This window comes from Equus quagga, chromosome 16, assembly GCF_021613505.1.
Source record: "Equus quagga isolate Etosha38 chromosome 16, UCLA_HA_Equagga_1.0, whole genome shotgun sequence".
In the NCBI taxonomy this organism is placed as follows: domain Eukaryota; kingdom Metazoa; phylum Chordata; class Mammalia; order Perissodactyla; family Equidae; genus Equus; species Equus quagga.
In genome coordinates, this window is record NC_060282.1 from 54,266,254 (window position 1) to 54,276,058 (window position 9,805).

Sequence of the window (9,805 nt, forward strand, 5' to 3'; positions counted from 1 at the left end):
CATGTCTACAGCATGTAGAAAATGTGCAGGGTCTTGACTCACGAAACAAAGAATTCCTGAAGGCAGAATTCAAATTTCAGGACTTCAGTTTATATCCCATGACTCCAGACTCACATGGCAGGATTAAGGGATGGGGAGGCCCAGCCTGGGTCAGGACACAAGCATGAAAAAGACTCATAGACTTGACTTTTTTCTTCTTTTCTTTGAGGAAGCTTAACCCTGAGCTAACATCCACTGCCAATCCTCCTTGTGTGCTGAGGAAGATTTGCCGTGAGCTAACATCTGTGCTGATCTTCCTCTATTTTATACGTGGGATGCCTGCCAAAGCGTGGCTTGAGAAGTGGTACAGAGGTTCACGCCTGGGAGCTGAGTGGGCCAGTTCACCGGAACCACAGACCACTGAAGCAGAGTGTGCACACTTAACTGCTACGCCACCGGGCCAGCCCCCATGGACTCAATTTCAAAAATGAATCTTCAGAGCTGGGTTGCGACAGGTTCCACGGCATCAATCAAGCCTCTATATCAGGTTCCTGGAAACTCAGGGGCTCTCAGATCCACCTTGGGGCCAGATGAGGAGACAGGGCTAGAATCAAAGTCATGACTAAGATCCAGAAAGATTTTCTGTCTGTTCAAATAGAACCCACAAATGTGGACACGTACAGACATTGCTACATTCATGCATTCATTCCTGCAAGAAGCATAAAGCGAGTGTCAACTAGGTACTCGGCGCCAAGGTGACAAATGCATAAAGACTGAATACAGCAAATGATAGTAAATTCCATGAAAGAAATACTCAGGGTGATATGGGAAGAGAAAACCTGAGGGCCAGGTGTGTATTCAGAAGTGCTACTTCATAGAAGGTGGTCTGGGAAGGTCTTTCAGAGCAGCTGATGGTTGAGCTGAGATTTGAACGGCAATGAGGTGCCAGGCATAGCTGCTCTGCAGGAAGAGGTAGGATAAAGGCCTGATAGAGGTTAGGACATTAGTAGAACAGACAAGTGTCTGAAGTGGTTAACGACAGAAAGAAACCGAGAGAAAAGAGGAAATGAGACAGCTATGTGGAACAAAGATTGGGAATGTGGAGGTCCTCACACACAGGAGAGACAAGACTGAAATTCTTTTGCCAAACGTTGTTTTCTTTCCTCCTCTCCCTCTTCTCCCCAGTGCCTCCCAGTACATAGCTGTCTATTCTAGTTGCAGATCCTTCTAGTTGCACTGTGTGAGACACGGCCTCAGCATGGCCTGATGAGTGGTGCCAGGTCCGCACCCAGGATCCAAATGGCTGAAACCCTGGGCCACTAAAGCAAACCACATAAACTCAGCCACTTGGCCACGGGGCCGGCCCCCTAGACTGAAACTCTAGCCCAACGCTCAGCAGCCCTGCTATCTCTTCCCTCCAGGGCAAGGGCACCTGCTGAAACGACAAGTGTTAAGCAACCCCAAAAGGACTACTAAGGACAGAGGCATCTCATGAGGAAACAGTGCACAGCTACTGAGCCTCTCCCCACTCTTCTCAGGACAAGAGCATGTTGATCAATCTTTTAGAAGCATGATCTATTGTTTCAACTGAACCCCCAAGTAGGAAGAGAACAGAGGCTGTTTGATTGTAACCTCCTAGTTAAGCATCCTTACTGTAACTCAACCAGAGACATGCACGCCACACAGTGGGATAAACCCAGATTTTAAGGCAATATTCTCATTTTTCCTGGAGACATTAGTGATGCGGATCAAATTGAAGGCATTAACACCCTCTGAAAAGTTATCTACTTTTCTTCTTTGGCTTTAGGATTATAGTGCCCTTGACACTGTCTAAATAAAGGAGAGTTGAATGTTCATTGAAGAAAGTAAATCACAAAGTGTAACCTAATCTGATGCAAGAATGGCGTGGCTTTGTCTTCTGGCTCCATTTATTTTAAGAAACACATTTATTTTAAGAAGGCTTATTGCTCCCAGAATGTGTTTTATCCCTTAACTCGTGAGAGTGTTCCTATCTGGCCTTAACAACAACAACAAAAATAACACTTTGGAGCAAAGTTGCAGCATAATAGCCCCACAGTGGAGGCCAAGATGGAGAAGATCTCCAGGGCCACTATGACCTTGCCCTTGAGGCTGTGGTAGATGGGGAGGAAGGTGACGCAGACACTGCAGAACACCAGCATGCTGAATGTCATGAACTTGGCTCCATTGAAGGTGTCAGGCAGGTTCTGGGCCAGGTAAGGCAAGGGGAAGCTCCCCAGGGCCAGGGAGCCCAGGACACAGCAGAAGGCACTGACCGAGCCCTTGTTGCACACAATGATGATGTGACCATGTTCAGAGTGTGCCTCGATGTCAGTGACGGCAGGAGAGGTTCCTAGCCACAGTCCATAGAGACTCAGTTGGATAAAGGAGCAGATGGGAAGATGAAGTTAGCTTCCCTGACACCAACCACTGCCCCATCCTTCTCCCTGGTGCAGTGAACTTGAAGGCCACAACCACAGTAATAGCTTTGGCCAAGATAGTAGAAACAGCCACAGTAAAAACAATTCGAAATGCGACTTGGTAAAGAACGCAGGGGGCTGTGTTGGGATGGCCGATGAAGAGCAAGGAGCAGAGGAAGCACAGGGCAAGGGAGATGAGCAGGAGGTAGCTGAGAGTTCTGTTATTGGCCTTGACTATAGGGGTGTATCAATGCTTCACAAAGACCCCCAGCACCACAGCTGTGAGGACAGAGCAGCACAGAGCCATGCAGGCCAGAGCCATCCCCAAGGAGTCCTTGTTAGCCAGAAAGGTCACAGCTTTTTGTAGGCAGCCATCTCGCTCTTTGTTGGTATACTGATGATCTGGACACTTACATGCTGATCCATGTCTGGGGAGAAATGCAAAGTACCATCAGCTCAGGTTCAGTAATTCTGTCTTATTCACAGGTCCCCAAAGAAGGGCATTGGATAAGTTTAGCCAAATTGTCCTCCTTTGTTGCTCTAGACACCAAATAATGAATGCTCTGCAGGGAATGACTCCCAGTTGATAACTGCCCATCTTCTTTATGGGTAATTAAACAGCCATTATTCTTCCCAATAGTTATCCTGCATATTTGTGAGAGCACTTTTTTTCCTCACAAGAAAGCGGCAAGACCTATCTCACTGAGTTATACCCTATAAGCTATGGCCTGGGGTTATTCACTCAACAGCAAGCACTTATTGGGAAACTGCCATGAGCCAGATAATTTGCTAAGCTCCAGGGAAATAGAGATGACCAAGTCATAGACCTCACTCCTGGGGACTTTCAAAATGACACCCTCTCCGCCATCTAAAATGGTCTCCAATATGTTTCACCTTGATTTCACTTCTGCTACTTCCGTTAATTCTAGTCACTCCTGTCCTATGATATGACAATAACCTCCTACTCCGGTTCCCTGCCCCAGTCCAGCATCATGAGTGAAATTATATAAATGGGATCATGTTTATCACCCACAAAGACCAAAAATAAAGACCAAAATGATACTATATCACCTTGGTCTTGCCTACCTCTACTACCTCTGCTCTGCTTTTTAACATTCTCAAACCTTCATGCAGTTCTCAAACACTTCCACACCCACTCACCCCTGGACGTGTTAATACATGCTTTTTCCTTCTGTCTGAGGCATCCATCATTCCTTGCTTTCTCCAGGTCACAAACACTCACTTTTCCTTACAGACTTAGCCTGAGCCACCTCACCTGTGAATCACAACCTCACCATGATGAGGTATTTACCTATAGGCTTTTCCAGCATCCTGTACCTTCCTCCATAACTGAACATGTCATGCTTTAATGGAATGTCTGGTTATCTGCCACTTTATACCATTAGATGATGTTTGTTCAATGGAAGTGTAGTTTGTAAAAAATAGGATTTAGAAAATGTATATATGAGAAAGAGAGACTATTTCCGGTTCTCGGTATAAAACCAATGTTCAAAGTTTTCTAATTCTGTGTGTATACAAACATGCATACTTATATAATGTGTACGTACGTGTATTATGTATGTATATGCACATGTTTGTATACACACATGCACACATGTATCTACAATTTCACCTTCAATAAGGCAATTTCCATTTTGTTGTCAACTCTAAGTAACTCTGTGTTTCAAGCTGTTATGTCCGTTTTGTTTTGTTTTTTCCCCAAACTTTCTGGTTAGACCTCCAGGCACTTTTTAATTAGATAATCATTGTGTTTTTCATTCATTGTTGTGCTTTCATTTTCTCTTTTTAATAAACATATTTTTTGAAGCATGACATACAATCAGAATAGAGCTCAAATCGTATGTTTACAGACTAAGAAATTATCAAAAAGTGTACATGTGTGTTAACACCACACACGCCAAGAAATACAACATAACCGCTTCTATTTATAATCGATTATATAGCATATATAATAGATAACTGCAGTTATTGAGATCATTATTTCTCCTTTTTCAGGGGCTAGTGTACTGAATTACATTACATAAACAAAATTGGGTCATGACATGGCTTTCTTATAAAATATAGCTGAATTTGGAATGCTAATTTCTCTAGGATATATGAATTTAGTTCAAGATAAAGAGTGGCCTGTAAATTTCCTTTCCTGTAACGAGCTTGTTAAGATCTACAGAATTTAAGCTATTCTCACAAAACGAATCAAAAAGTTTCCCCATTTTCCCTATTCTCTGGAGGAGCTGGAGTAAGTGTCTGTTCTTTCTTTCTTGAATGTTTGGTAGAATTTACCAGCGAAGCTGTTAGCCACAGGAAAATTTTGTGGGAGTGTTTTAAACTATGGATTTGATTTCTTTAATACATATGGGGCTACTCAGATTTTTCACTTCTTCTTGAGACAGTTTTGGTAAGTTTTATTTTCATGGTAATTTGTGAAGTTTATCTAAATTTTTTGAAAGTATTGACATGATGTTATTTACAATAGCACAAATGAGGGTTTCTTAGCCCATGTCAGGGCTGCGGGATTTGGGGGCTGTTGAGTCAGGCAAGGTCTGGCCTGAATCTCCCGGGGGCAGAAGGCCAGTTCAACTCACACGTCCCCACAGCTTCAGGCACCTGGATGGTGGACAGGGAGTTTGTATCTCATTGTAGGAGGAGAGGCTAAATGTGTTCCTGTCCTCTGCTCTCCACTCACACCAGCTCAGAGTACCTTGTGCCTGGGCAGGTTGGCTGACATGTGACAGCTCATGTAAATTCATCAAGGCCTGGTGTATTTTTGGAATTTTATTTCTTTTCTTTCTTTTTTTTTTTTTTAAAGATTTTATTATTTCCTTTTTCTCCCCAAAGCCCCCCGGTACATAGTTGTATATTCTTCGTTGTCGGTTCTTCTAGTTGTGGCATGTGGGACGCTGCCTCAGCATGGTCTGATGAGCACTGCCATGTCCGCGCCCAGGATTCGAACCAACGAAACACTGGGCTGCCTGCAGCAGAGCGCGCGAACTTAACCACTCAGCCACGGGGCCAGCCCCTTTATTTCTTTTTTTTAATTACATTTTTTTTTTTTTAAGATTGGCACCTGAGCTAACAACTGTTGCCAATCTTCTTTTTTTTTCTTCTCCCCAAAGCCCCCCAGTACATAGTTGTATATTCTATTTGTGAGTACCTCTGGCTGTGCTATGTGGGACACCGCCTCAGTATGACCTGATGAACGGTGCCATCTCTGCACCCAGGATCTGAACTGGCGAAATCCTGGGTCGCTGAAGCAGAGCGCGTGAACTTAACCACTCGGCCATGGGGCCAGCCCCAAGGAATTTTATTTCTTAAACATTCTCTTGAAACTATGTAGCAACTGTTGTATAATTTTCTCTCTTTATTTTATATTTGAGTCAGTTTTGATAATTACATTTTCATTTTTTAAAATTTACAATGCTGTGTCTCTTAGATTCTGAAGCATTTCCAGTCCTTTCAGTCCTTCATGCTTTTCCCAAATGTTCCTGCCTTTTGATGATTCCTCGTCAGGAAGCTCTGAAGTTCCTCTTAGCTTGCCGATTATTGATGGTGGCGGAGACACAAGTTTGATGAGGCAGAAGCTTAGGCAATTTGATTGCCAGCCTTCTGCTGCACCACTCTCAACCCACAGATGTCATGCTTCTCTGCTTACCCCCTAACCTTAAGTCAGAATTCCTCTTCCTCCCCAGGGCTGTCTCCAATCTCATGTTAATATTGTTACTGTTCTATGAAGCATTTAATGATGTGTTCATATGAACAAGCATTTGGTTCTTGAATCAAAGAATCATTTCCAAAACCTACTTTGAATGTGACCTGCTTTTCCATTCATTATACTTTCCTTTGTAAACTGAATAATTTTTCTCCACATGTGTGTAATTCATTAACGTCTTTGCAGAGCGTAAGTTAGGTGATTTGCTTTCGCTGTAAATTCTAAGGCTTCAGGAGAGCCAGCTGTTGACACAGATAGAATGAGTTGACTGGGCATTCACCCTTAATTAAGTCACTGTATTGGATTTGATGATAATCCTGGTTTGAGTCTTTTCCCAAGGATCCCTAGCCCTCCATGCAGGTTTCACTACAAGAACTACCAGTATGATCTGGCCTTGGTTTTTGCCATTGAGGAAATTAACAGAAACTCCCATCTTTTACCCAACACGTTTCTGGGGTTTGATCTCTATGAAGCTCTGCACAGTGAATAGAGGACATTGGAGAGTTCCTTCATTTGGCTCTCAGGGGTGGACAAGGACCTCCCTAATTACACCTGTAGAAGAGAGAGCAAGTCTGTAGCAACACTTACAGGAACACAACAGTCAATTTCTGCCCAGATTGGAAGACTGCTAGAACTGTACAAATTTCCACAGGTAAGGCTGGATGCTATGGGGAGCGATGAAACAATGTCTCCTTTGGTGCCATTCGCAGGTGCCTAAAAAGGATGAAAAGCAGAGACTGGGTTTATGCATCTCTCAAAGGATATAATCTCAAAGAGCAAGTGCACAGAGTGTTGACGGGGTATGCACATTTTCTTTGTTTGGCAGTCCTTGGTGCTATGATTTCACCTGCGTCCATGGATAGCAAGGTCCCAGGGACTGCCTCCTTTTACGCAGATTGAGTCCCAAGCCTGTGTCAACAAGCCATTTGTATGCATGCCATTTGCCATGATGCAAATGACTTGCATTAGAGGATGTGATGTCAGGTCTAAGGCGAAAGGATCAGAAAGGGTGTATGCCAGTCCGGCTTCAGCCAAGAACACTCTAGCGTCATGCCCTCCAAAGTCAAAGATAGGAAGAGACAGCCTCACACGACCAGAGCCCAGGGCAGCCTCAGAACCTTTCATGTGTTACGCATGCAGGGCTGCATACCAGTCATGTGTTCAGAACACCCACAAATCCTTGTGTCCCTGCCTGGGGAAGCAATAGTCATGCTGAATTCAGAAAATTCCAAATCAGTAACTCAAGATCAATGCAGAAATAAAGTTGCATTATTGGTTTCTAAAAACTGACCTCCTTTCTTCTTCCTCAGTTCTTTTAACCGTGTTAATCCCAGAGATCAATATGTTGTGATGATCCACTTCTACACCTTCAACATTCGTTTCCTCCATTATTTATGCCGTTGTGAGAACATGGGACTACGTGGGAAATTCCTCCCTTTTCTCACTCTAAAGAATAAAGAGGATACTAGCTGGAAAGAACCCCAATACTCCTCAACATCCAAAACATCTATGACTAGGACAAGAGTCACACTTAACAGACTTCTATGGCCCTGGAGCATCAGGGATTTTAGGGCAGTGAAACTATTATTCTATATGATTCTATAACGGTGGGTACATAGCATTATACCTTTGTCAAAACCCGTGTTAGAGGATAAATCTCTTTCTTTATAATTTTATCTCATCAGTCTTAAATACAAAGATTCTCAATATCAGAACTAAAGAAATTAAAAGTAGTTTCAAAAAGAAATCTCACCCCCGCCCTGACAATTATAGTCATCTCCTTACAGAGACGATGGAGAAAGGGTGCGAGACAGGACAATGGATAAGGAGGTGTAAAAAGGACTTGGATCTTTGGAAAAGGAAAGGAGATGTGGGAGATTGAGAGAGAAAGCTTTATAGGAGAGAGAAAATGAGTGATAGGTTTGGTGAGGTGATAAAGAGGAAAGAGTCAGAAATAGAACTAGTACTGAAACTGATCTGGGGTTTAAGAAGCACATGCTACATAAACCCAAGAATTTTGGTTGATGGAAAACCATGGCTTAAAACAGTGACAGATGGCTCGTGACACTCCACTGAGTTCACAGAAAAGAAAGGAATAAAGACCAAGAAATTCTAAACCAGGTCTTATTAAAAATTCTTATGATGTTTATCAGAGAACTCTTTTATCTTATAAGCAGCCAAGACGCAGGGGTTCTCAAACCTGACTGTGCACCACCATGCCCTGGGGAGCTTGTTCAAGTGGATTCCTAGCCCGGGACTCAGATTCCGATTCAGCAGGGCTGGGGTGGAGCTGGGAAATTTGCATTTTTGACAAGCTCCCAGGTGCTGCTGGTGTTGCTGGCCTAGAGGCCATACTTTGAGAACCACAGCTCACACCCTGAGTCAGACTCTCCACGAGGATTGCTTCAAGCTTTCTCCGAAAGAGTTTTAATTAATCCCTACTGAAATAGAACTTTTTTTCCAAATAATATAAGCTGCATCATGTGCATTGATCATCCATTGAACAAACGTTTACAAAGTGTGTACCACTTGCCAAAGCTCAAACTCAGCACAGAAAAGGATTCAAGACACAAAGACCCAAGAGCAGGAAGTTGACTTGAGGCAGTCCAGGGTCTAAACTGAATTCCTATGCTCTCCTTCACTCTTCACTCTTTCACTCATGTGAAAATGTCTCTACCTCTTGTCCCCCAAATGCAACGTGCAACATTACAAAGGGTTACGAATCCACCAGGGATGTAGGATTTATATCAAGTTCTGGAATGCACAATTTTACAAACAACACAGAAGATTGAAACAGTAAGTCCAAATAAAGTAAGCCTTAGAAAATGAGAATGGAATTAGATGCAGCAAAATTGAACCAGTTTCTTAGACTATGGTTTGAGATTCTAGAGAAAAGTTGCCAAGCTGAGGAAAGACGCCAGCAAGAAAACAGGCAATAGAACTGAAAACTGAAACCATGTTTACAATTGAGTTTTCTTTTATTGGTTGCTTAAAAAAACAAAAACACAGCAGCGAATGTTGAAAGTACTCCACACCTTAGAGTCTTAATTCATTCTGCAATAACTTTAGCTAATAGAACAGGATTTTCAGCCAAAGCCCAAGGCCGTCCATAGTCGGAAATGTTACTCAGCAAACAGAGTGGCCTGAACACATTATTACCAAAAGGAACAACCAGGAAACAAATGGGAATCGTGACAGTATAACAGCTGATGTTTTCCAATTTTTCCAGTTCCTCTACTAGATGTTGACATTGTATTAACAATTTAGTCTTCTCTTCTCATTTTGATTATCTCTACAACCCTGGAGAATTATTACCTCTTTGCACAGCAGGCTGTTACTTCTAGAATTCGCCCAGAGAATATACACTTAGATAGTTGTTAAACTCCTAGTAACTCAGGAAAATCCCTTCTCTCTTCAATCCAGCCATCCTCCCAAACCCGTATGCTAAATGAAAGTGCTAGGGTTTTTGTGAAAGCATTAGATTCTGAGTCTCACCTCCTCTGAAATTCCCTTTTAGTAGGTCTGAGATTTACTTTGGGATTTATATTTTCAACAAATACCTCTAAATATTTCTGATGATCAGTCCACAGAGAAGTCTTTGGCACCACTGTTAATGGAAAGGAGGAGTGTATATATTCAGCTGGTTTGACTAGGAACCATC